At 41.6% G+C, this 27380-nt stretch overlaps 1 long non-coding RNA gene and 1 pseudogene across 1 annotated transcript; both read left to right on the top strand.

Moving 5' to 3' along the window:
* Nucleotide 1: 1 nt before the first annotated feature.
* On the top strand, nucleotides 2-5504 carry LOC144588473 (uncharacterized). Its single transcript, XR_013544051.1, has 2 exons — nucleotides 2-163; nucleotides 1268-5504. It is a non-coding gene; the product is annotated as an uncharacterized LOC144588473 (long non-coding RNA).
* Nucleotides 5505-10013: 4509 nt separating this feature from the next.
* Nucleotides 10014-10168, top strand: LOC140706117 (U1 spliceosomal RNA; annotated as a pseudogene).
* Nucleotides 10169-27380: the final 17212 nt, after the last annotated feature.

The raw sequence follows: 27380 nt of genomic DNA, 5'->3' as shown, positions 1-27380 counted from the left end.
ATAAAGCTGGAGGAAGAGCAAAGAGTGGAGAAGGAAAAGTAGCCACGGAGACATGGAGGCAGCTGAGGGCGAGGAGGCCTATCTGGATCAGAGGAGGAGGGCACCTGGGTGGAGGAGCAAGAGGAGCTGATCCAGACTCTGACCCAAAAGGAGCAGATACAGTGTAAGTGAAAGAAGGTCAGGCAGTGATACCCCCAGGAGGACGTGGGAGGTCCAGTGGCAAGATGCAGACCACCAGTTCAAGCTGTGAGGTGTGTGGCCTGGCCTATACTTGGGGCCAGCCTCAGTGGAGTTAACAGGAGGCTTAAAAGACACATGAGGAATCCTGAGCTAGTGATGGGAACTGAGCCCAGAGCTGTCGGGGGGGGGGGGGCAGCGGCGGCGAAGGCAAGGTGAAGAGAACCTTGTCTTGAACATGACTGACCTGACAATAAAGACTGCTTTGTCTCCTACTTTGAGTCTAGAGTCCACTAAAGTTACAGCCACAGGTGCTGGCCCCACTGCCCCAACCCAGCCTGTGGGGCAGTGGGACACACAGTGTGCTGCCTCAACTGGCTCACAAGGCGGGATAAAAATGAGTTTATAAACAAACAAACAAACAAAAGATATTATTCTTGAAGGGCAATATGGATTTGAGTAGCCAAACTCCTTTTATAGACAGTCCCACTCCTGCGTCTTTAATGGTAATTTCACAAGCGGAAATATAACAGGCAATGCTGTTCCTGACATGCAGATAAAAGGATCTTAGAGTTGCAGAGCTGGAAGGGATCCTATGGATCATCGAGTCCAGCCCCTGTCAAGACAGTACAGTGGGGAATCGAACTCCCAACTTCTGGCTCTGCAGCCAGAGACTTAAATGCCTGAGATAAAAACGCATTACCCAGTTAAAAGGCTGTATAGGAACAGGAAGACTATAAATGGTCAAGTGTTTATCAATTATGTGAATAACAAAAAAGCTCAGTTGTAGCTATTTTCTTTGAACAGTCATAGACAATTTCCCCCTTCTACTGGAAGTCATTAAAAAAACAAAACAAAGCAAAATAATATGAAACATAGTGCTTTTTTTGCATCAGAGTGGAAAAATGTGGCCATTTATAATGCCCCATAGGAAAGTTAAGACATCATTTTGGTTGGGCTTCAGATGTTCTCTGAAGAGTGCTGTCACTTTAAGAGTATCATTCCAGGATCACATCACACATGCATATTTGTTCTCTCTCTCTCTCTCTCTCTCTCTCTCTCTCTCTTTCTCTCTCTCTTATAACCCTAGTGCCAAGCAGAGACATCTACTATTGCCTCTGGGACATTCTGGCCTTTGCCATAGAGATGAAAGAAAGAAAGAAAGAAAGAAAGAAAGAAAGAAAGAAAGAAAGAAAGAAAGAAAGAAAGAAAGAAAGAAAGAAAGAAAGAAAGAAAGAAAGAAAGAAAGAAAGAAAGAAAGAGGGAGTAGAAGCACAGATACTGTTGTGTTCCAAAGGATGAGTCACTACTTTGCAATAAGTCTGAGATGCTTATTTATTGCTCTTTTTTTTGGCTGATATGAAGCCGAGCTTCATTTCTCAGCAGGAGTAACAGCGAGCAACTCTTCCCCCTCCCCCCCTACACCGACCATTAATCATTGCAAGCCTGTTCCCAAGTGTACACAGAGTGGGAGTTGTGCCTGCCAGTGGCCTTTAGCTGCCTCCAGTTCCATGAAATCACCGAGTGCAGCAACTCCTTTTACGAGAGCTGGGTTTATTTGTAACTGAACAACTTCCTCCACTATTTGATAAGCTCAAATATTTGCTACTGATAGTCAGAGAGTGTCACTTTTATTATCCCTAGGTCGCATGCATGCATGCAGGGAGGCCAGAAGACCTGGTCTGAGTCCTCTTCTGCAACAGAGCATGGTTAACTCCTTGTAAGGTGGCAGCACAAATGTTGGAACAGCAAGCTAAGAATTCATGTCCTCGGTTTTTATACTTCAGATTGGAACTCTGGAACTGGGACTCTTTGTATTGGGAAGGATTTGGAAGCTAAACAGCAGTTTGGGGTTGTCCCCCCACCTCCAGCAGAAGGCCTTCTCTGCCCCCTAGCTTCCTCCCTTCTGCTGATATCCTGAAAATAAATGACAAACTAAAGGACGGAAATGCTTCATGTTGTAAAATGCATCAGTTGCTTTCCAGCAACATAGCAATCAAGGTTACATACAGCCTGTCTAAAACAAATAAAAGATCAGAACCCTATAGAATCTGACTTAAAAGTCTTTGGTAACAAAAACGCTTTCTACTAGGGGAAGCTGCAAGATGACAGATTTCCTTGAGAAACTATGTGAACTGGATGCAACAGTAAGGAAGTCTCCATTCTGAATGCTCTCTGAGTTCTTGGAGAGAGGAGCAAGACAAAGAGCAAAATATGTCTGGGTGATTGTAATAAGGAAGGAATAGACACCTATAGGAGGAGATGCCTATGATGAAGGATAATGGCAGCTGTACTCTGACAGTATCTGACAGGATACAAACTCCCCACCCTTGATTTAAGCCATTTGGCAACTAACTAACTAAATAAATAAATGGTGGGGCATGGATTAGTGAAATCAAAGTGATTTGGGCTGTACTTCTATATACCTTTACTTAAGAGTAAAACTGACTTAAAATAATATTTTGGAATAGCAATGGTTAGAGTTAATCTCCCTCAAATATTCTGAGATTATGTGACATTTCATTGCAAAACCAGTAACATGTTAGGTTCATCAAACAACCTCCCCTTTATATATATAAGAACCTGCTTTGGATCCAGAGCTATTTGTTCACTCCAAGGCCCTCTGTAAGTGAATTTCATACATACAGTAGAAAAGGACATGTGGGTGCATATGTAGTCACTGCAGCCGTTCTTCTATATGGGTTACAACTACAATCATGGTCTAGGACTTTTCTTTGGCAGATCTTCCCCTAAATTCATTTGAAAATGGGAAAACATGCTCCAGTGTGCTACAGTGTTGTGTTATATATGTGTTGTCTCAAATATATTCCAAGTGTGTTACAGATATTCATGTAATTAGTCCTCCTACGCTTAAGAAACAATCCTTTACTATTTAATTAATGGTCTTTCATTTAAAATTACAGCCAGAAAGCTATCCAGGTACTATATGCAGTTGTTTGGTAGAAGTATCTATTTTCCATATGATTATTTATGAAGGGAATGATATTCTAATATATTCTTTATATATCTACAATATATTTTGTAGATCTCTGTCTGTGGTGAAGCTAGTAATAAAAAAAAATCTTCATTTGGGTTTAGAATGCAGTTGGAATATTCACATATAGGACTTGATTGATTTAATCAGATCTGTGGGAATGGGAGAATAGTGAGACTCAAATTAACTACTGAAAATTTCCAGTGGGTGCTATCATGACAGTGCAGGTAGAAAATTGTTGTGAGACACAGAAAGATATGAGAAAAATGTCATGCATATCCAGATGGGTGTACATGCTAGGAGAGCCAGTGTGATGTAGCAGATAGCATTCTGCACTGAGACCATCTGGATTCAAATCACTGGTCAGCCATGGAAACTCACTGGAGGGTGGCAATAGTAAACCATTCCTTGAACATCTAACATACTTCAAAACGCTGGTTAGGGTCACTGTAAATCAGAAGGGATAGGTCATAACAACTGCAGTGCATGCTGGATAATCCCCCTTTATTTTCATTCTTTGTGAGCTTTCTACCAGTGATCCTTTTTCCTGTTTCATTGACGCTGTCTGAACACTTCCAAAGAGGTTTGCTGAAGCAGCCACATGATTAGAAGTACCTACCGAGTATAATGGATATTCTGTAAGTTAATGTACCTTTAGCCACTGAAGCTCTGACAAGTGGGCACCTCATGTCTTCCTTACCTCCCCTGCAGTCACAGCACACCAAGCAGTGCAAATGGCAGTTGTGGGAGAGTGGTTAGGGGGTGATGCTGATTAAAGTTCTCTCCCAAAGACCTCATGGCATTTCTGATGTTGCTGCTTGCTCTGTGGGGCCTGCATATCGGCCCTTCTCTGGAAGCGGAGGGTTGCCTGGCAACAGCTTGGGCAACAGGGTGGAATGCCTCTTCAGCTTGGTGCAAAAAATGCCACAAAGAGACAATGGTCAACTGATACACACTACTGGGAAAAGTGAACAAGGAAGCAACTATCATCTTAATATCCAGGTTATTAAAAACTACAAATGAATGAATGAATGAATGAATGAATGAATGAATGAATGAATGAATGAATGAATGAATGAATGAATGAATGAATGAGTGGCACAGCTCTCTGCTACCTGAGTTTGCTTTTAGAAGCAATGATTCTTAGAGAAACAAAACTTGCATCATGGTTCCATGTCTCTAAGTTGTGGGCATGCTGAAAGGTCACATTAGGGCTGCTTGAGCATAGAAAGGCCAGAGCTTGCTATACAAAATGCTGGCTCCTGCTGTAGGTTAAAGCTATGTTTTATAACAAACTTCATTCTGTACTTTCAATAACAATCATCACGTGCCATCAAGTCACTTACAACTTGTGGTGATCCTTTTCAGGCTAGGAAGTACTCAGAAGTGGTTTATCATTCCCTTCTTCTGGGGGTGTCCTGAGAATCTGGAGCTTGCCCAAGGCCACACATGTTGTCTTGTTTGAGATGCACAGTGAGGAATCGGACTCCCAACGTCTGGCTCTGCAACCAGATACCTAATTCACTGACCTATCCACCTTGCATATACTCTACATATATGACAAAGAGGGTGGGCAATTGTGCATTCCCTAAAGGGGACCAAAAAAAGAGAGGAGGCAATTGTGCATAAAATTAAATATATTAATTTTTATGCATAGATGTACAAATGTACCTTTAACAAATGATTTTTTTTACAATTTTACTATAATTGCAATGGCCCTCACAATGACCAGGACCTATGTACCTACGGAGTCAGATGGGCTGGCATGAGTTTCTCAGTGGTGGGCCCGTGGTTATGGAATTCTCTCATGAGTGGCACTTGTGTGACTCCCATCAACATAAACTTTTTAATAGGCTCTGGAAACCTTATTTGCTTGCCTGCTTAGTCTTAGAGGATATATACAGCTTACTGTAATTTTGGAATTTTAAAAAATCGTTTTCCATTAATTTTGTGATGGTGTTGTGAAGGAACATCTGGAGCTTCTAATCAAAGAAAATTTTATGGAACTTGATAAGGTTTCCTGAACCAGCCACCCTTACTTTTGGAACAGGCATTTCATACTTCCATATCCTGTCTTGTGCCTTGAAATTAATAGCCATTATCCTGGGAGAAAGTTCATATCCAGGCAGCCTGTTTACCCTCAGGGCATGGCTGAAGAGGAATCTGCCTTTTGTTACCTTTGCTTCTCCACTCTATATAGGAACTGGGACACAGTTTTTTGGCCCCTCCTTCTTGGTCTCTCTGGGGTGTCTCTTCTTCTTCTTCTTCTTCTTCTTCTTCTTCTTCTTCTTCTTCTTCTTCTTCTTCTTCTTCTTCTTCTTCTTCTTCTTCTTCTTCTTCTTCTTCTTCTTCTTTTCTTATTATTTCATTTTCATGTAATCTTTTAATAAACTTTATAAAACTTGCAAGTCCAGTCTGCAAAGTAAGTGAGGGAATGCAGTCTTGATATCCAGTCCTAGTCCATTTAGTTATTCTGCTGTTTGTTGTTATTCGAAGGTTCTCCATAAAGAGGGGTGGTGGGCAGAGAAAAGAAGTTCTGGGCAACTGGAAACCCATTTCTGACTGAGACTCCTGTAAATTTGGTCCTAAGACAGACCTTGCACTGAGACAGGGTGGGTGAGAGCGGATGCTCTGTGGGCTAATGGGGAACAGTGGAGGGCCAGTTAAGCTGCTGAAAGCCCGATTAAGTAATGATGCCCTACTCTGAATTAGGCAAAGTAAGTGAATAAATGCAATTTGCACCACAAGAACTAGCAAATTGACTGTAATGAAGGATTCTGTGGGCTTGTTTCTGAGAAAGTAAGCTAAGGTTCACAACACCTTATGCTCCTATTAATCTCTGAGAGCACCTCATCAAATTACCACAGCAGCTTCCACATTTGGCACACTGCACATGTAAATATTGAACAGGATACTGGCCTTAGTGTTTAAAGCACCACAAGACGTTTTCTTTAATCAGTGGTCTATGTTCTTTTCTATCTGCATGCATTTACCTTTGAAACTGTGCTCCTCCTGTTTTCTTGACTCCATTCCAGTGTTTCCTTCTCAACAATTCAATTGCAATCTGGTGATCATTAATAGAGCTGTAAAATATTTCTGTTCTCAGATGCAAATATTTGCACAGATCTGCCCAGAATCAGCTGTGTGGTCCATCTGCTTCTGCCTTTCCTCTTTCTCTGATCTTTCCCACATATTTCTTTTTGGGTCTCTGTTGTCTGTAAGCCTAAGTAGGCATTCGGGGGCAGAACAGGGCCTGGGGCTCTGAGCAGATGAACACGAAAGGGGAGGATAGCTTTCATTTAATACCTCTAACACATCCTCCTTTGCCACAGAAGAATATACTTCTGTTCACAGCACAATTCTTGACAACCTATCTAACTGGTGGGTGTTCTGCTGTACAAGCCGGTGTAAACAATAATAAAAGAATATAGGATTATTATGCAAAACTGAGCAACCAAAATATAAAACCAATAACAACCGAGGAAGATTTTTTTTTGCTACAATAAAACTTTGTTTTGTTGTGTAACACAGTGTTACGAGACTTAAAAAAACACACAATGAACAGTTGAGAGCTGAATAAATTGCTCTTAATTTTTTTTTCTGCCTCCCATTCTTGTCATTTTTCTTCATTGCCTCAAGTTATTGGCTCCATTTTATCTGTACTTCATGCCTATAGCCAACCTTGTCCCTTAGCCAACAGTTCCTCGTGGCTGTCTAGGCCTGCCTGCTGCTCATCCCACCACTTTTTTTGCCACTGCAGACCAATCACTCCAAGCTACCCTTTAAAAATAATGCATTGCAGTGATACTACCAAGACTCCCACAGTGGGAAATTACCATTATAGTTACAACTCTTTCCTTCCTTGTTTCTCGTAAATGAAATAATTACTTTTAAATTAAAATTTAAAAACACCTAAATCTTGCAGGCCACTGACCTATAGCATAAAGCATATCTTCTTCCTATCTACTTTTCCCCACCCACAACATCCACAACATACTAGCTTAGCTGTAAAAATAACTAAAAGTTCCCGTTACATTGCAAAAGGAGTGACATTGTTCCTTACTAAGTTACAGCCATAGTGCAAAGTAAGTATACATTGTTTACTAGAGCAAGGAATTAATAGTTATTTGGAGCTAGCTCCTTCCTGGGGGACGTGGTGGCGCTGCGGGCTAAACCGCAGAAGCCTGTGCTGCAGGGTCAGAAGACCAAGCAGTCGTAAGATCGGATCCACTCGACGGAGTGAGCGCCCGTCGCTTGTCCCAGCTCCCGCCAACCTAGCGGTTCGAAAGCATGCAAATGCAAGTAGATAAATAGGGACCACCTTGGTGGGAAGGTAACAGTCGCACTGGCCATGTGACCACGGAAGATTGTCTTCAGACAAATGCTGGCTCTATGGCTTGGAAATGGGGATGAGCACCACCCCCTAGAGTCAAGCACGACTGGACAAAAAAATTGTCAAGGGGAACCTTTACCTTTACCTTTACCTTTAGCGCCTTCCTAGTTCTGTGCCAAGCTGAAATAATCCTTTCATGCATGGGATCCAAAAGAGGGAGAGAAGGAAGGAGGACAGAAGGCACTGCACTTATTTCGAGTTCCTTGCACCAAACACCATGCAGCTTGCAGGGATGGGGACTCAAGTTGTGGGACTTAAGTTGCACCAGTGACCTGACTTGGAGTTGACTTGGGTTGTATTTTCCCCCCAATGATTTGGGTTCGACTTGCAACTCGGAAGCCACCCACCCACTTCTTTTTTCTGGGGGGGGGCATGTTTTGAAGAAGGACTCAGATTTGAGCCTTGGGACTGGGTACCAAAGACATGGACTAGAGACTCGAACCCAAAGACTTGCCAGCCTCTCAGATTGCTTGTCACCTTGGACTGATTCCTGCTACCATCATGCAAGGGAGCATTACAAGTGCACATGCCACAAAGACAGATCACTGTTATTATATGAAAGAAACAATTAATGGGGGAGGGGAGAATTTATTTTATTTATTTATTTATTTATTCCATTTATACCCCGCCTGTCTGATCAATTGCGACCACTCTAGGCGGCTTACAATGCAAAATACAAAATACAAGAACCATATAAAAAAGGAATTTTTATACAATTTAAAAATTCTATAAGATGGAAAGCAAACAAAATAAATCATAATAGAGAAAGCAAGGGAGAGAGTCAGGAATTAACTGGGGAGGGGGGGAAGGCCTGCCTAAACATCCACGTTTTTAGTTGGTTTTTAAAAATACCCAGTGAGAGAGCTGCGCGAATCTCCGGAGGCAGATTGTTCCAGAGAAAAGCTTTTCCCACATGGCAAAGGTCCAGAACAATCTACCATATTTTTTGCTCCATAAGATGCACCTGACCTTAAGACGCACCTAATTTTTAGAGGAACACAAGGAAAATATATTCTGAACCAAATAGTGTAATAAAATATTTAATAAACTATAACAGAATAACATTTGAACCATGTAAAGTGAACAGCAGTCAACAATGGCATTAATATAGACCATTATCAGCCAGTGATGACTTATACCACTCTACCTATATTTTACATTTCCTTTCATCCACCTCCTCCCCATGCTAATAGAAATGTCTCAATGACAGATGAGATTGTTGTGCAACTCTGCCCAGCTACAGCTCAAGCCTATATTAAGTTAGAAATGGTTTGTCTGATTTGGCACTGCATTGAGAGGTCCATTTTAGTTGTGTGGAAGATAAATAGTGGAATTAAACTATTTAACAGCTGGTTTTCCTTATTTACTTTAGGTTATGCAAAAGAACAGCAACACAAAGCTTAACCTGATCCCATTCACCAGCAGTAGCACATGCTCAGCAAAAGACCAAATCTCGGGTTTCTGACATAATTGAACATTTATAGCATGCAAGGCACAACAGGTTAGGCCACACAAAGCCATGAACAATGTTCTTGACGAGCCAAAAATCCTGAATACAAACTATAGTAGCTGAAATCAGGAAGCAGGTACTGTAATCCAGTTAGAAGTCATGAGGCACAGTTAGTTTCCTTGCTGCAACACTCTTTGGAAATACATTCTCTATTAGATGCCCAGAACTAGATGAAAAGTTTCAAGTTGAATCCAAATTTCCCATAGAAATGCATTGAAAATTAATTAATGCATTTTTATGGGGGGGGAGGTCAGAAACTTTAAAAAACTTAAAACAAAGTCACTTACCAGGCACTGTAGACTGAGCCTTGCTCTTCACAGTGCCTTGGTAGACCCCAGAACAGCCAAAAAAGAACCCCAAACAGCTAAAAGCCAGCAGGCACCCGGCAGATGGCAGCCATTTTGGGCTCTTCTCCACTCTTGCTCCTGATCCTTTCCCCTCCCCTCTCCCCACCTAACAGCTGATCGGCGCTGGTCTGAACACTTCCTAGGCAGCTTTTAAAGCAAGTTTCAACTCAAACGGAGCACCTGTTCACCCAAGCACTAACCCCAAACAAACAGCTTTTAAACTAAATTTTACATTTTAAAACAACAATACCAGACAGTCCCAGGTCTCTCTCCCAGCTCTCTAACTGCTTGGACTAGCAAGGAAACAGACAAGCAGCCTCTTCACTAACTGAAAGTTTGAATTTCCCCGCTTTCCCTGCCTTCTCTGCATATTAGGTATGCTAATATCTGTGCACTGGAGGATTGTGGGAGGAACATCCAGCCCCTGATGGGGGTCCTGTGGTGCACCCCAAAACACTGAGTAGCTCTCTTGGCCTCTTTTAGGACTGGGGCTGTGCAGCCCTGTTCTGATCAGGAGGTGCAGCCTGGGGGTTCACCATGCCTTTGGGGGACAGGGCACAGAAAGGGACAGGAGATTCAGAGGCCATTCCAACTCATACCTGGCAGGGGAAATACCATGATCATCAAAGTGTTTTTCCCAGGGTGAGGCTCATCTGTTGTACTTTGGATGTGCTGACCCCTGTGATTTCCCCAAATGCGGGAAAATCAACTGCCTAAGTGGGGGACTGTGTTTATGGTTTCCTCTGGTCTTTCTAGAATTACTCTTTCCCCTTTTGTCCTTGTCTATTTTCACTGCCTGTTGCCATAGGCCTATTGGCCTTGATAGTTTTCCAGGTGGGCTCCAGGAAGCAGATCCTAGAAAGCTAGCAGTGCAGAATGGTGAGGTCCAAACAGCAAACAGTTTCTGGTGCCAGTTCACAGGCCTCCCAGCATGGCAGTGGGGGATTTCTGGGTGGTGGTGGTTGAATCCCTTTTTTACTGTATTTGTTCCATAAGATGCACATACTTTCTCCCCCACTATTTGGGGGGGGGAAGTGTGTCTTATGGAGCAAAAAATACGGTATATCCTAAACAAAGCATAGGCAGGCCCTTTTGATTGACCATTTGGTCCCAGAATGTAATTAAGGTAAGGATGCAAGATCTTTTGATCAGGGTGCTGACACTGAGACAGTTCAAAAATATGCTGCTGGGAGGAAACCAGTCTATTGATACTGGCTGTTGGGGTGCTGTGAACCATCCTCACTGAGTGTCTCTAGCTATTTCTCTCTGGGCAGAATGCAACAAAAAACAGGCAGGTTCAGTGAAGAACAAATATGACCACCATATGCTCATTAGGGTCTGGATCTTCAGATATTCTGTACCACAATTCTCCTGGGAGCTCTACCTAACTAGGAGGCACCTGACAAACATCTCAGGTGCTTCTGTATCTGGGAGAAAGGCCTAAATTAGATGGTTGGGTGGCTTAGTTAGGCCAACCTTCCAATTTAGGCCTTTTTACCCATCTGTATCACATGGAGGTATTTGTCAGGTAACTGCAGGATAGGTAGAATGGAGAATTGACTATTCGTGGACTGGAAAATCCAAACATCCTTAGTGCTTGCACCTTGCTCTTTGTCCCCATTCCCTGCTCTGCATATGCCAGTTTCATACGACCTATGCTTAACCAATACTGCAGTGAAGCCCCGAGTGCCAGCATTGCTCATTACAAATGTCGTTGGTAGCCCTTGTCATTACCATCCCTGGCCAAAAAAATCCCTGTTGTATTTTGCCATTGTGTAAGGGCAATCATGCAGCAGGTGCTACAGTAGCTGGTTTGCTAGTTGTCTATCCTGCAGCCAGTTGTGTTCTGGTGTGCTGTAGATTGTACAATGAGTTACACAACAGACAGACAACTTACCATGAAAAATGATTGCTAGCTGGTGCAGCAGGCATGCAGCCCCTCAGGAGCAATCTTAGGGCCTCCATGGTAAAACCAGATCAGCCCAGTACAAAACATTGATTTTTCCCCAAACACTTCTGGGTCTTGGGAGTCCCTAAGACTACCTCACCATAAAATGGTCCAGAAAAACTAAGCTGGAAATGCTGTCTGAACACTTCTTCTTTTTCTTTAATTGTTATTTTGTCCATTTCTGGGGTTGGTGTGGCCAGCAGGAGAGGGGCTGGTGTTCTGAATTGTCCAGCCCTGCTCTTTTAATAATAATGTGCCACTCAGTCAATCCTGACTTACAACAATCTTTTCAGGGTTTTCCAGGTAGAGAAGAAACAAGTGGTTTACTATTCCATCCTCTGGAGGCACCTTGGAACTCTGCAACTTGCCCAAGACCACACAGGCTGGCTCTACTCACAGGAGACACAATGGGGACTCAAACTCCCAACCTCCGGCTCCACAGCCAGATACTTAAACCACTGAGCTATGCAGCCTGCTCTATTAGGTTCAATTCAATATATAAACTAAACAAATTATAATATGAAAAGTGTGGAAGTTTTCAGGCTTTTTAAAAATAAGCGGTACAAAGATTAGGAGTTTGGGAAGAAGAAAGAGTAAAGAATAAAAAAAATAGGTCAGATGCTGGAGCCATGAAATCTGCACTTCAATTTAGACCTGAGACAGAGATTGAGAGCCAAACTACACATTACATATAGCCTGTGATTAAAAGATCTGCTGTGGAAATGTTCCATGAAAGCTTACATTGAAATATAGCAGTTAGTCTTTAAGGTGCCACAACATCTTCTTTTGCTTTTGTTTTGTTTTGTGTTTCTTGCTGATATGATTGCCAAAAATATCTGAGCATCACAGCAGGAGCTTTTCATGCCTCCTACAGTTTGAAAATTAGTCTGCTTTGTTTTGGGATTAGTCATCAGAAAGTAAGTACATGCTTCACGTGTGTGACCACTCAGTCACGAAGGTCTACTAGAATCACATCTCTTGAACATTAATGCCTTTTAGCTTCTAGTGATGCACGTGTAACATATATTGTTTATATCATTACAAGGTCTCTAACATCCACCAGCTCTGTGATGTCATCATGGAGGAGTGGAAGAGGACTCCAATGGCAACCTGTGAAGCTCTGGTGAACTTTATGCCCAAGAGAGATAAAGCAGTGCTGGAAAATAATGGTGGCCACACAAAATACTGACACTTTATGCCTAATTTGGACATTGTCACTTAGGGGTGTATTTTGAGAGGACATCACATTTACATTGTTATACAAGCTGTATACTCACTGCTTTACATTGTAGCCAAGTGTCATTTCTTCAGTGTTGTCACATGAAAAGATATACAGTGGTGCCTCACTTAGCGATGTTAATCTGTGCAGCAAAAATCACTGCAAACCGAAAACATCGCTAAGCGATTTTTAAAAGCCCATAGGAATGCATTGAAACCCCTTCAGTGTGTTCCTATGGGCAAAAAAACTCACCTTTAAGCGAAAATCCTCCATACGGCAGCCATTTTCGCTGCCTGGTATGCGAGGAATCCGTCCCAAAACACAGCAGGCGGCCATGTTTTTTTCTGGCAGCCATTTTGGAACTGCCGATCAGCTGTAGGAAAAAGATTGCTATGCAATAATCGGTAAGCGAAACAGCTTACTGATCATCGCAAAGCGATTTTTTCCTATTTAAAACATCGCAATGCGATCGCTTTTTCGATCGCAAATTCTTCATCGCTAAGTGGTTTCGTTGTTAAACGGGGCACTCGTTAAGCGAGGCACCACTGTACTACAATATTTATGAAATGTGAGGGGGTGTACTCTATGATATACTGTAGTTATAGCACACAGAGATGTGATAGTGAGTCTGAAAACAGAAGGCTGGCAGCAACTCAGAGGTCTACTTGTTGCCTTCAAGGAAAAATAAATAATTCAGAGCATTTTTAAGTCCCAGTAATTTACTGGCTTGCTTGTAAGATATTTAAGAAGACTTATTTCTTAAAGGAATGATTCCCGGACATTATCACTAGAGGTATCCTCATGTATACCCCCAATATATTAGAGAAATGTGGCACAAGGGCTTCTGACACTGTTGTCTTCCAGATTTCCACATCTGTAGCTGAAACGATCCTGAAGCTTGTTGAGGCCAACCTAACCTTCATATAGGATAGTACTTACAGCAAGGCTTGGGAAGCAGATTTTAAGTCTCAGGTGATTCTTCCAGTCAATGATTACTCAGTTCTTTTAACGCTGACTGTATACAGCACTTCAAAACGGCTTTCTGGTCTTTCTGTATTTCAGTGGGGCATTCTGTTTCCAGACTACAGATGGGAAACTAAAATATAAATACAACTGCTAGTTCCAACATAGATGTCCACAGGAGGAGCTTATCCCTTCCAGAATCCTAAATGTCTTTATCATTTTAATTAACATGGGCAGGCAGAATGCATTTTAGTGGCAGCACACACAATATGTAGATTATGCTGACTTACCAAAATGCAGACTCTGCCCCCACCCAGGAAAGTTCCTACAAACACCCTGGAGCCCCAGCTAAATGAAACCCCTTGATGAGATGAGACTCAACGGGACTTAAATAAATGTTGACATTCCATCCTGCAGTAGCCTCAGTGAGTCCACAGGGGCTAGCAATTTGATCTAGACCTGTGGCTGAGTGCAAAAATGTTGGTGAATGTGCATCCAAAAATTCAGTGTGCTAGCTGAACCTTCTAACCTTCTAAGTGCTGCACCGCACCGCTTGAATTCTCTTCATTCATTGCTTTCCATGTCTTAGGTTCTAGTGTTTAGTAATAAAGTCTGTGTTACATGGCATCAAGTTCCACTTAACTTATGACAACCCTAATAGGGGTTTGAAAGTATGTGATATTTAAGAAGTGGTTTTACTAATGTTAACCCCTATCTCATCCCTGTGAATTTCCATGCAGAGGAGGGATTTGAACCTGGGTCCCTTAAATCCGTGTTCATCACTCTTTCCACTACACCACATGGATTCTCCATAGGATCTATCGTGTATTACAAAATGGACTTCAAGGGATCCAAAGAAAGCATTGAAGTCTGGTTGCTTTTCTGTTGTTTCTGTTGTTTGGCAGATTTTTTAAATTTTCCAAAATGTCAGGTTTGGGGAGCTATTCAAATGATTGTGACTATTTGCACAGTCGTGATTAATGCGGGCGTTTGCTTCACACAGCCAGTTGCCATCTTTCTTTATTTCTGACTCCTTTATTGCATGCACCTGTTTCAACTAACTGTGAGCCATTTGGAGACTCCAAAACCTCTGATTGGCAGTGAGCCAGGGACAGCCTCTGGTTCTCACACTTCATGTAATCTTGGCCTTCCAGCAATACAGCATGAAAATACTGATAGTACAGAACCTTCCTTTTGTTCTCAACGATAGACTGCGTCAATGTTGCCTGGTTGTTTCCCACCCCCAAAATATTATTTGAGTTGCATTGCCTTTTTTCTTTTAAGTAGTTGGGTAGTCCAAGCCTCTGGGTCATATCAAGTTCAGGAGAGTTTTGCCAGGTTTTAGATTTCATTGTGACTCCTTCATACCATTTGATGGTAATCCTGTTCATCCACTTTTGTAGTATTTGTAGGATCCTGTGTCATACACAAACTAACTCAACAACATGGGTATTATGCGTGTATTTGAATGTCAGCACCATGATTATTACATTTGGCTCTTCTCCCCCACCCACTTTCCCAATGACAACACATTTGTTCTTATTGAAGAGACTGAACTTAGGATCCTCTACATATACAAAAGTGAACAATGTTAGCTATTCCCAGAGCCAGCAGCAATATTGATTCTAGGAAGTGAGTCTAAAAAATAAAATAAAATAACTTCCCCAACCTCTGGCTGTTTCTAGACCATTCAAATGCATTTTATGCACAATGGCCAAAACCTTGTTGCTTAGCACATGAAACTAGGTCCATTGAATCAATGGAGATTTTGTAAGTCAACTCCTCCATAAGTGCCATTGATTCAAATGGGCCTATTCTAACTGCAACTTACTTTAATGTAGCAACTCGAACTGTGACAAATGATGAGAAAGTAAGTCACAGAGTGGGTGCATTTGAATTAATGACACTTATGGAGGACTTGGCTCACTATATCCCCACTGATTCATTCGCCTACTCTAGTGCAATTTACTATGCTAAGCAGCAGGATTTTGACCATTGTCTGGATTTGCCCTACAAGGTAGGTCTAGATTTTGTGTTTACTTGAAAGACATCTGAGTATACTCTAGGGATCGGTTTATTTATTTACGTTGGATTGGATCAAGACTCATTATATATTGAGTAGACTTATTGAAATCAGGAAAGCTGAACTTTGTACATTCTTTGGACTGAGACTATAATAACAATACCCATAAATGCTCTCATCCTCAAAGAAAAAGTCTGTATTGGCATATTCACATATTTAATGGAGAAAAAAATTGAGAATTGCTATGAGATATTTTGTCCCTCCATAAGAGTAGAGATACTGATATTCTTTTCATCTGACAGCATTTGTAGAAGCCTGTAATTTTTATAGGCATACAAAAATGTATTTTGCATCAAGTTAAAAAGCAATGCAAAATACAATCTTTTAATGGGAAAAAACAGGCTTTAACATATGGTGATACTATCAATTGACCTCTTTCTTTTCCAGGGTTTTCTGAACAAAACACAAGAATTTCTGTGCAAAATACCTTTTGGGGGCATGAAAATGAAATTGCAAAATGAAAAAATACGCACAAAGCTCTCATAATCTGTTTTAGTGGAGAGGACAATTGTAACATTTTTCATTCTGTTCCATGAGAATGAAATAAATAAAGATTCAGATGTACGCTGCCGTGTTAATTGAAAAAGAATTATTAATTTAGTCATTGCAAAAAACTTATATATTCTTCTTGTATATTCTTCTGTCTTTATCTAGTTGCTTTCACTCAGGGCCAAAGTAGGAACATGATCATTCACGCAATTGGCAACTGAATACTTTGGGGGTTTTTTAGATACAAATAGAACCAAGGTTGGTGGATACAAAGCTCCCAATCCAGATCAGGCTTCTGTATTTGCCATTGGCATTGGAGGAAAGCTAAGGTCCAGAGTGGGGAAGTAACCATTTCAGTCAGGCTTCAGGCTGTGCCATGGCATTGGTTGCCCTGCTGGATTACCTACTTAGGGAGGACAACAAGGGCAAAATGTCCCTGCTCGTCCTCCTTGATATCTCAGCCACCTTTGATACTGTCGGCTACGGTATCCTCCTGGAGAGGCTCTCCGAGTTGGGGATTGGTGACCTTGCTCTCTCTTGGCTCCGGTCCTTCTTGGAGAGCCGTCCCCAGAGAGTTCAACTTGGGGAGAGTGTATTGGCCCTGTGGTCCCTCAATTGTGGGGTTCAATCATCCCCCCAATGCTGTTTAACATCTGTATGAGGCCGTTTTGGGAGGGTCATCTGAGGATGTGGAGCTTTCTGTCACCAATATGCTGACAATACCCAGCTCTACATCTCCTTTTTTCCATCTGCAATGGATCTCGTTCCATCCCTTGGGCGCTGCCTGGAGGCCGTTCTGCAATGGATGCAGTCAAATGGACTAAGGTTGAACCCAGACAAGATGGAGGTTCTGTGGGTGGGTAGCCCCAATGTCAGTGATTTGGGGAACTCCCTCTCTTTTTTGGGGGGTGACTCTCACCACAAAGAATTTGGTTTGCAATCTGGCAATCCATCTTGACCCGGTGCTTACCATGGAGACCCAGGTAGCATTCGTGGTTCGGTCTGCACACTTACATCTTTGGCGGATCGCCCAGCTGTGTCCCTATCTAGACATTGGGACACTCACCATGCTGGTCCATGTACTCGTAGTCTGAAGAATAGACTACTGTAATGCTCTCTACATGGGGCTTCCTTTGAGACTGATGCGGAAGCTCCAGATGGCACAGAACACTGCGGCCAGGCTATTAACGGGGTGAAAAGATTTCACCATATTTTCCCCACACTGGCCACCTTACACTGGCTACCTATCCACTTCCGCATTGATTTTAAGGTGCTAACCATTACATACAAAGCCCTTAACGGTTTAGGCCCTTGATACCTGGCAGAGTGCCTTCTTTGACCCAATTCTACCCGTATCACCTGTTCCAGTCAGGCCGGGTGGCTGAGGAGCTTAACACCAAGAGAGGTCTAGCTGGAAAAAACTAAAAAGTGGCCCCTCACCTATGGAATGACCTACCTGTAGAGATCCGCATGGCTCCCCCATTGTGGGACTTCAAGACTAACCTGAAGGCATGGCTATACAGGCAGGCCTTCCCTACAGCTATTACCTAGCCTATATCCCTTTCTCTCTTCTTCTTCTTCTTCTTCTTCTTCTTCTTCTTCTTCTTCTTCTTCTTCTTCTTCTTCTTCTTCTTCTTCTTCTTCTTCTTCTTCTTCTTCTTCTTCTTGTCTCTTGCCTAGCAATGCTCTGTCAATTTTCTTTTCATATTTTTGTAACTGAAGTGTGGTGCTTTCCTACAATTTCTATGTACCTGGTGCAGAAATGATATTAATCAGATCATACCTAACATTTCTGTTATCAACATGACAGGCTTAGCATGTTAGCAAGTCTGCAACTTGCTACTGCTAAGTATTTTTCCTTTCATAATAAGGTCAAGGATCAAATCACTTCCTGTTTAAATAATCCAGAAGTCAAATCAGAGTTTGAAGGTCTACCCCAAGCAGACATATTACCCAGCAAAACCTTGCACATTTCTTACAATACAAACTTTGCCTCTCTCAGGTATGCCTGCACAGCACTATGATGTGGTTGAATTTGATAATCACTGTACTTTGCTTGACGGTCAGGTACAGATGTTACAATAGTTCATAAACTGGGAAGTCTGGACTAAAAGATTAGATGAGTTGGGAGTTATCTTAGATTAAGTGCTTTGTAATTGAGAGTCTGTCCTGCAAGGGGAAAAAAGCACTGGGACAGGGGTGGTACCTGCCAGTCATGGTCTGGATCTTTCTGCATATGTTCTTGCTTTTGGTTGGTTCAGTTTAAAGAGAGGTATAGGTTTTGAGCAGCCAGGATTCTTTTTTTAAAATTATATTGGGCATTTACAGAACAGGAAACCAGCTTAGACATCTCCAAAGAAGTACCTATGTTAGTCTGCTGTAAAAGAGAACAGCAAAGAGTTCTGTTTCACCTTCAGGACTGAGTGTGTGTCTACACTACACAATTACAGTCACTTGATATCTCTTTGACTGGATATATGTTATAGCTCCATCCCACAAAATCCTAGGGTTTATAGTCTGGCAAGTTCTCGGAATTTTTTGCTGTCATTCAGAAGCATGTGCTACAACTGTCTAGTCCAAAATGCTAAGTGTTTCACCAAATTTCAAGTTCTAGGACTTCTGGAATAGTTTATCTCTCTTTTAAATGCAAAAGTTAAAGGTGGCTGGCCTAGTACAACAGAAATCATGGACTTACGTCTCTCCATCTCAAGTGACTGATTAAGTCACTGGTAAGTGTGCCAGTATCGGATTATACCTAGCAATGCACACTGGCATGGAAAATAAATAATGGGTCTCCATTTCTGAAAACTCAAGGCTAGCTGCTGTTCAGAGCCTGCCTTTTTGGCTGGAGCTAGCATGCATTTTTAGGTGTAATCTGAAACTCACATACCTTCTAGTAACTTGTTCAGCATATATATTTGAACTATATCTAACAATATCATTTTAATTTCAAAATAATAGTACATTGTGCTAACAAAGGTTGGCCTCAACTGTTGTTGCTATAAGAAGGCTTTTAAAAGCTTATTTATTTCCTCCTGGTGCTAATTTAAATTATTGTATCATGTTTGCTACTGTTAGATATATTTCAAGTATATTGTATTTCAACTGGTTTACATTAAAATTATTTAAATCTAGGGTGCTCTTTAAAGATATTGAATTTAGTGTTTTATACTAAAATTACAATGTTTGCCTTCCAAAGGTAAAACTGATAATAGGATTTTGGTGACTAATGTGGCGATCACCCACGTCATTCATGCCGTTCATATTCATGAACCTATGAGAAGACTGGAGAGGCGGAGTCAGCAGCTACATGAGGCTTGGCAGGAGAAGGAGGAGTCATATAGGGCTGGTTAGTCAGAGAGAGACCTCTCTAGACCAAATGAAATATGTAATTGGTTTAGAACAATTTTATTCAGTGTTGCCAGGGGAACTGCGTTATTTAGTCAAGGTCAAAAATCCTTTAAAAATGTATTACAGGCATCTGAATACAGTGGAACCTCGACTTACGAACGTCCCAACCTACAAACATTTTGACTTACGAATGGCTCCATTTGCAAAAATCTGCATCAACTTGCGAACGGAGCCTCGACCTATGAGCGAAAAAAAGCCAGAGGAAAAGGGAGGAAAATTCAAATTTCCCCTGTCTTTTTTTCGTTCCATTCAAATCGTTGGTGACGAAGAGGCTGCTCTTTTGCCCCAACGGTTAGGAAAAGGGACCCCCAGGTGATCGCAGTGGCAGGGGACCCCTAGGAGGCTTTGGACAGGTAAGTGCTTTTTTTCTTCTTTTTTATAACTGCTTTGGGTGGCTTTTGCAGGGTGGGTTTGGGATGAGGGGGTTATATTTCTGTGCTGTGTTGTTTGTTTTTTGGTGATTATTTTGCAGTCCCAGCGTGGGACTTGCTCCAATGTTTATTTTTGGATTTGTGTGTTTTTGTTTTTTGTTATTTTGCAGTCTCAGCGTGGGACTTGCAGTGTTTTATTTTTTATTTTATTTTTTGTATTTTTTTCTTCCCTTGGAACACATTAATTGGTTTTCAGTCCATTCCTATGGGAAATGGTGCCTCAACCTACAAAATTTTTGACTTGCAAACACTGTTCCAATGCAGATTAAGTTCGTAAGTCAAGGTACCACTGTACGCTGATTCCATCAGTGAGATAAGAGATCCTCGATTTTCTGAGGTAAAAATTGGTAGAAAAGTGTGGGACGACGGGAGGAGAGGGGCCCCTCCCAGTAGAGATTACCTCAGAAGTACCCAAGCTACTGGAAGACATTTTGGAGACAGACCCTCATCTCCAGAGCCCAGTCATCTGAAACCTAATAGTCTGAGGGAGAAGTTAACAAGGCCCTTTGTTTTGAACCCAAGGCCAGTAAACAGTGTTATACATGTGGGGAGGGAGACTCAAAAGACTAGGGATTGTAATCAGCATAAAGGTGGAGATTCCAGTCCCCCTAAGAAGTGTACAGCATAATGTACACAAGTGTTTTGTGTACAGCATAATGAATTAGTTTTGAAATAGTGGTGCTGCTCATGGCAAAAATACCAATGAGATATAGGGGATGGTCAAGAGCTTGGAAAGTGACCCTATCCGATCAAATTCCTGCCCTGTGTTTAATAGGTCTGGATTTAGCTGAGCACGTGCAGAGTGTTTTTGTGACAACTCGCTCTCAGGGAAGGCAAATTGAAGCCACTGAAGGAATGATAGAAATCTTCCTGAAGTAAGAGAAATGAGAGAGACAGCTGATCTGGTTAGTCTGAGATACTCTAAGAATCTATCTTTCATCAAAATGGAAGACCCTACCTTAAATGAATGCTTTGCACAAGTTAAGGAAATTCCACTGACCCCTGAAAATCCTGAACTATGTTCCAATTAAGAGGAAAACCCTGAGATAGTAGAAATGGCTGAGGTGGTCATATCGAAAAGTTCTAATAATACTTCCTTTATTTTAGAACCGAAGGAAGATACCACCCTGATTCCATGTTTAGAGAAAGCCAAAGGATCTCCCTTCCCATTATCTCCTGAACATCCAGAGAGGTTCATAGGCGATAAACACCTGTTATATAGGGAAGTTTTATTAACACCTCGTAGAAGTGGAAATGGACATCTCAAACAGCTAATTGTCCCTATAAAATATAGGGAGAAATCCTTAGACGTAACAGAGCCAAGCTTGTGGGGGTACTCATGGAAAGGAGAATGGCTTGTTTGAGATCCAGGAAAGAGCATTCTGTCCTGAGGACAAACTGGTGAGGTTGAGACCCATAGAGGAGAATGAACTGTGGTTAGCAAAGTCAAATTCTGTGGATTTGTTGCAGCAGAACTGGAGGGCTGAGGAGCCTAGTCGCTCTGCAGCTGCAAACACCCTTAAAACCTTGCAATGCAAACCCCTGCCTAAGAAACCAAATATTAAAGATATAGAACCAGATGATGAAAATCTCAATGCAACTAAAATAAACCAAGTATTTGAGATTACACTTAAAAGAAACCTGTCTGTGAATTTGGAGGTGACCCGTGATAGTGGCCCCCCACCTAGGGAGAACTTTGCAACGAATGTACCTGTTGGTGAATTTGTTAGTGAAGAGGAAGGCATAAGCAATAAGATCTCAAGGAAGAATGCGGTCATAGCTGTGCAGCAGAAGTGGAAGACACCACCTAACCTTCCCACAGCTGAGAAAATTAAGCCACTATTCAGTAAGAGAACAGGCTTAACCCAGAAGAGGTGAGTCGAGGACATCCAGTGGACGTCAGAGTGCTGGGTGATTGTCAATCGTCAAAAGAGAGTGCGGACTTCAAGACCTGGTGTTGTTGCACCGGACTACAACTGGGAGTTCACAATCTGTGTGGATGCATCGAGCGTTGGACTTGGAGCAGTGTTGTGCCAAGCGGATGAAACAGTGGGAATCTACACCCAGTGAGTCTGATCAGCAGGAGACTCCAACCTGGTGAGAGACATTTGTCTGCCATTGAGAGGGCATGCTTCTCGATTGCATGGACACTGCAAAAGCTGAAGCCCTACATTTGGGGAAGGAAGTTCGTCCTTTGCACCAACCATTTCCCTTTGTTGTGGCTACAGACTATGAATTCCAATGACAATAAGCTTGCAAGATGGATGCTAAACCTACTGGACTGTGACTTTGAGATCTGCAGCATAAAAAGGACTCAGAATATGGTTGCTGACGCCTGGTCTCGAAGGCCAAATGGCTAATAGGTGGATAAAAGAGTGTGATGTTGTATTAAATGTTCTGTTTGTGCACTAGTTATGAAATGCAATTAAAATGCAATGTCTCGTTGAATGCTGACAAACTAAGAGGTGTACAGAGATGGGAAATAATGATGGTGAGTAGCATTGTTAATGTAAAGGTAATTTGTATTAATGTGAATAGTGCAAATATTTATAAGTGCATTGATTGTTTTAAAGGTTTTTAGTAATAAGTTTGGTCTAGTACAGTGGTTCTTAACCTTTGTTACTCTGATGCTTTTGAACTGCAACTCCCAGAAACCCCAGTCAGGACAGCTGGTGGTGAAGGCTTCTGGGAGTTGCAGTCCAAAACTCCTGAGTAACCCAACGTTAAGAACCAGTGGTCTAGTAAACACAGTAAGAGAGAGAAAACTAGTATAAAGTATGTATAAGTATATGGTAAATATAATGTGTTATATGTTCAAATATGATAAATGATTTAGGACATAACTGATAAGCATATTATTAGGATAGTGTTTTGTATGTAATGTTCCCTGTATGTTCCCGTTGTTCATGAGGGTAAGTTGTAAGGTTTTCCTTCAGGAACCAAACTTTTTCTTAGGGGGGAAGAATGTGGCGAACGCCCACGTCACTCATGCCATTCATATTCATGAGCTGATTTGATGGGACCTATGAGAGGACTGGAGTTGCGGAGTCAGCAGCTACATGAAGCTTGTTGGGAGAAGGAGGAGTCAAACAGGGCTGGTTAGTGTGTGTGAGAGAGGGAACAGGTATGAGAGATAAAGTTGGTTAGGAAAATAGGTAGAGAAGGTGGTAATGATCTAGCAAGAGAAAAGAAGTATGTACTGTTGATGGTTTGCTTATGTATAATGCGTATCTGAAGAACTTCTGTTATTACAGTGGGGTCTTGACTTGAGAACTTAATCCGTATTGGAAGGCGGTTCTCAAGTCAAAAAGTTCTCAAGTCAAATCTGCATTTCCCATAGGAATGCATTGAAAACCATTTAATCTGTATCTGCTCTTTTCCATCCATAGAAACTAATGGGAAGCTGCTATTCTGCCTTTGAACACTAGAGGGGGATATTTTGTTTCTTTTTTTCTTAGGTCAAGAAAGGTTCAGGGAAGGCAGGGAAAATACAGTCCAGGCAGTACAGTACCAGGCAGTCCGAAGACTCCCAATCCACTCTCTAAACGCTGGGAGGAGTGAGGAAGCAGACAGGCACCCTTTTCACTGGCCAACAGTTAACTGAAAGTTCACTTTTTGCACTTTCCCTGCCTCCCACATGGGGTTTTTTTCAGTTCTTAACTCAAATCTAAGTACTTAAGTCAAGTCAATATTTTCCTATGAGAGCGGTTCTTAAGTCAAAATGTTCTTAACTCAAGCCGTTCTTAAGTCAAGACCCCACTGTATTCAGTCTGCTTCACTCCAATAAATAAGTTCTGTTTCTGTTCACAAGACAAGTGTTCTGATAAACGTCATTTATATTGTGGATCAAGATTATCCACTGGTGGCAGCGAGAAGAAAATGTGATATGAGCCTTTGTGAGGGAAAGACAAGCAGAGGCCACAAGGGCAAATGCCACACTAATCAAGTCTGGAAAAAGAGGGGCAATGTGCACAAATTCAGGCGTAATGGGTCGGCAGTAACACCATTTGGATTTTCTGTGACTGAACAAATATTAACAATTTCAAATAAAAGTGCTAGTACAGAAGAAATTTTAAAAACTCAACTGTCTTTGTTGGTGAATTGATGTGTTTTAATTGTTTAGTACAACAGTCATTTCATAGGAAAATTCCAAGAACAAGGACGGTAATAGCTTTATCGGATCAGTAAGATATTAAAAATAGGGGAGATTCTGAGTTGAACAGGACCATTCTTTGGGCTGGGAATTGCAAAGCTTGAGGGAGGGCGTGATGAAATAGAAGAGTCCAAAAAATCCATCCTGACCAGATGTTTGCAGTGTCAGGCTCAACATTAAAATAATGTCCCAAGATAGAGACTACAAGCCTGTTGCATCAGTTTGAGGTATCAAATTTCTCCTCAGAAAATGTTGGATGAATTGACTTTGTCCTTTCGGTAGATGAAGAGTTGGTCATGTCAACCAGTATATTCTCCACCACTTTGTGTTGAAGTATGTAGCTTCACATCGAGAGACATGACAATACCCATGCTGAAAGAGATGAGTTGACATAGCTGGAGAAAGATATCAAACACAGCCAAAGAGCATTACCTAGTGGATAAAAGAAGATGGAGTCCTCTGATGAAGCAGTCCTAGATCTCTCTTGTGCCCTGCATGGCTAGTTGAGGTATTTCCATAATAATAATAATAAAAAAGTGGGGAGGGAAGGAAAGGAAAAAGAGAAGAGGGGAAGAAGAAGCTTTGTAGTCCTTACTACATGTAGCCGCCTAGAGTGGTCGAAATGACTAAATAGGCAGGGTATAAATACAATAAATAAATAAAATAAATTAATTAATACCCCAGTTCTAAAATAAGGGTGGATATTTGGACTACTCAAATATTAAATACATAAAAACTTCTCTGTGTTTAGAATTTTAGGGGTCCAGTAGGCATAATCACCTTCTGCTTTTTTTAGAAGCAATGCACGGACCACACAGGTTTTTCTTCTCCCTTTTTTGTTGTGGGGAAAACAAGTGCTCTATCCAGAACTGCAGAGGCTTTCCTGGAATCATTGCAAATACATGGTGGTGAGGTGAGAAAGACTGATTAGTCTATCCCTGCTAAATAGCACCAAATAGACAGTTTCTACAAAAAGGGGGTGCTGAGCATTTAATTCTGTCTTGGAAGTCTCCTCCTTAATGTTAATTGTTTGTTAATTATCTGGGATGTGCATAGAAAAGCCACTGAGGCACACACAGAATTGTTTGTATTACTCATCTTCCAGTGGTCCATATTTAATTCTGAAGACATATTCTAGGCCAATTGACATACCAATTCAAAGCCCTGGCACACTACATACCAGTTCACCACATTGGCTATGCCCTTGTGTACCCTGGTATAACTGAAGCTCTGCTGTTTCCTAAGGTCTAAACTGTTGCCATTTGAAGGAATCCTTTGTCCAGAGGAAGACAGGAACAGGGTTTTTACTATCTCACAGCACCTGGACTGATAGGCACCAGAGAAGGAGTTAGTCTCAAAGCAGCTCGGCAGACAGTTTCTCTCCAAGATATAATCAGAAAAGAAACTATACTCTTTCCAGGATATACACAGTTTAGATACAGCCCTTCCTGAAAGGAAATACTGCTCTGTAATTGTTACTAAAAGAGCAAATCTTTGGCCTTCCTGGAACAAGGTCTTGTTGGAACAAAGCCAATGTGAGATCTGTGAGTGTTAGTGTAGAAAATGGTACTGTTTGGGGTAAGAATTATATACTTCGTAAGTCCTCCATTTTGGATCAGGAACACACAGTATATTATTACGCCATGCTCCTGATACTGGCCAGAGAACCTGGGCCAGTTTTCTGCAGAATCTTTCTTCATGATTGCTACCACACACTCAGCAACCCATAAGTGCTGTCTACTTCAGAGCCTCTTAGCCAACACCAGCTAGGTTGGTGGCTATTTTCAACGGAGAACCAGCTCAAATTTCCTGATCTGTATTAAGACATTTTCCTGCTTGCTTTTGCTTGAAAGTTTCTGTATCCAGGTTAAGCACATTTCCATAAAACTATGAATAATGTCAAACATAGTTTGCTCACAAGGGACAAACCAGATTTGATATTGGAGATCCACAAACAGGATCCCTAGTTTTGTCCACCTTTTTGTCTTATGTTTTCAGTTCTTTCCCACTGTGTTGCTTACCCCTCTCACCCACCACTTTACAAACCCTTATATGCTACAGATAGTTAATCAGCACCACGAAAGGTAGATAGGCTGTTTCATTTCTTTCTTCCCCAAGACACATTTAAAACCTTAAAAACCCAAGCATTTTTAACACGGTTTGATCCAGTTGACTCTTTTGAGATGTATATTTAAAGTCATAAAGAAGGTAGATCAAGCTACTCAGTAATCTTCTGATTCTCTGGCTAACCCAATGGAGGGCATCACAGAACAGTATTAGACCACAGAAAAGTCTATTCCTACTAAGGGAAACTTTTTCTACTGAACTTGGATTTCCCCTTCTCAGATCCACAGCACTTTAGCTCATCTGACCTTTCAAAAAACAAACAAACAAAAAACCCAACACTAATAAAGGTAAAAGTTTCCATAATTTTGTCACCATTATTCAGAGGCCATGAAGCTCTGTCAGACCCTCTCTCTGCAATATGCTCTGAGATTTGACTGTTTCAAGTAAGTGTATCTGTAATTGCTTGCCTCCCTTATTTCCCTTATCTACCAAATAAACTCTATTTTTTAAAATGTGAATTTATTTGCTTTTTAAAATGTTAATTCTCATAAAACTCCTCCTTTCGGAATAGTTTCTATGATTATAAAACTATCATTTGTGTACTTAGGACTCATATGTTACTGAATATCTAGCATCTACCCACATACAGCTGCCACCAGGGCTTGGGGAGAGGGTGTTTATATTGTCTTCTGCTTGCTTCTCTCCTGACTTGTCTGTCCCACCTCTGTGACATCACAAAATATCTCTGGTAACACGAGGGTCTTTCCCTGTGACATCACAAAGACCTTCCCTTGGTCTCAGCTTGAAATCCCTCAGGAAATGGAATGTTGCTAACCTGGCAACCTGAGAAGGTGGTTTATCAGCAAGAGGGCTGATAATCTCCCCCACTGAACAAACATGTAGAAGGAGACCAGCAACCAGTCTTTTCTGGGGCAACACAAGTCAAGAAGGGGTCCAAAAATCAGGGAAGTCATTATCCTTCCCAGATCCACAGCACTTCAGCTGATCTGATCTTTCAGAAAACACATAGAAGAGTCTGTTCTTGGCACGCCCACATTGTATTTAGTTGGGTTCTATAACTGCTGCAACTTAAATACATTCAACAGCATTTAGTCACTGGACAGATGGTTCCGGGGGGGGGGCAGAGGAAAGGGAGTAAATTGTGTTTGGCTAGGAAAGGGAAAAAAATCACCC

The sequence above is a fragment of the Pogona vitticeps genome, chromosome 3, assembly GCF_051106095.1.
Source record: "Pogona vitticeps strain Pit_001003342236 chromosome 3, PviZW2.1, whole genome shotgun sequence".
Lineage (NCBI taxonomy): Eukaryota > Metazoa > Chordata > Lepidosauria > Squamata > Agamidae > Pogona > Pogona vitticeps.
This window is presented reverse-complemented; position numbering and strand designations above follow the sequence as displayed.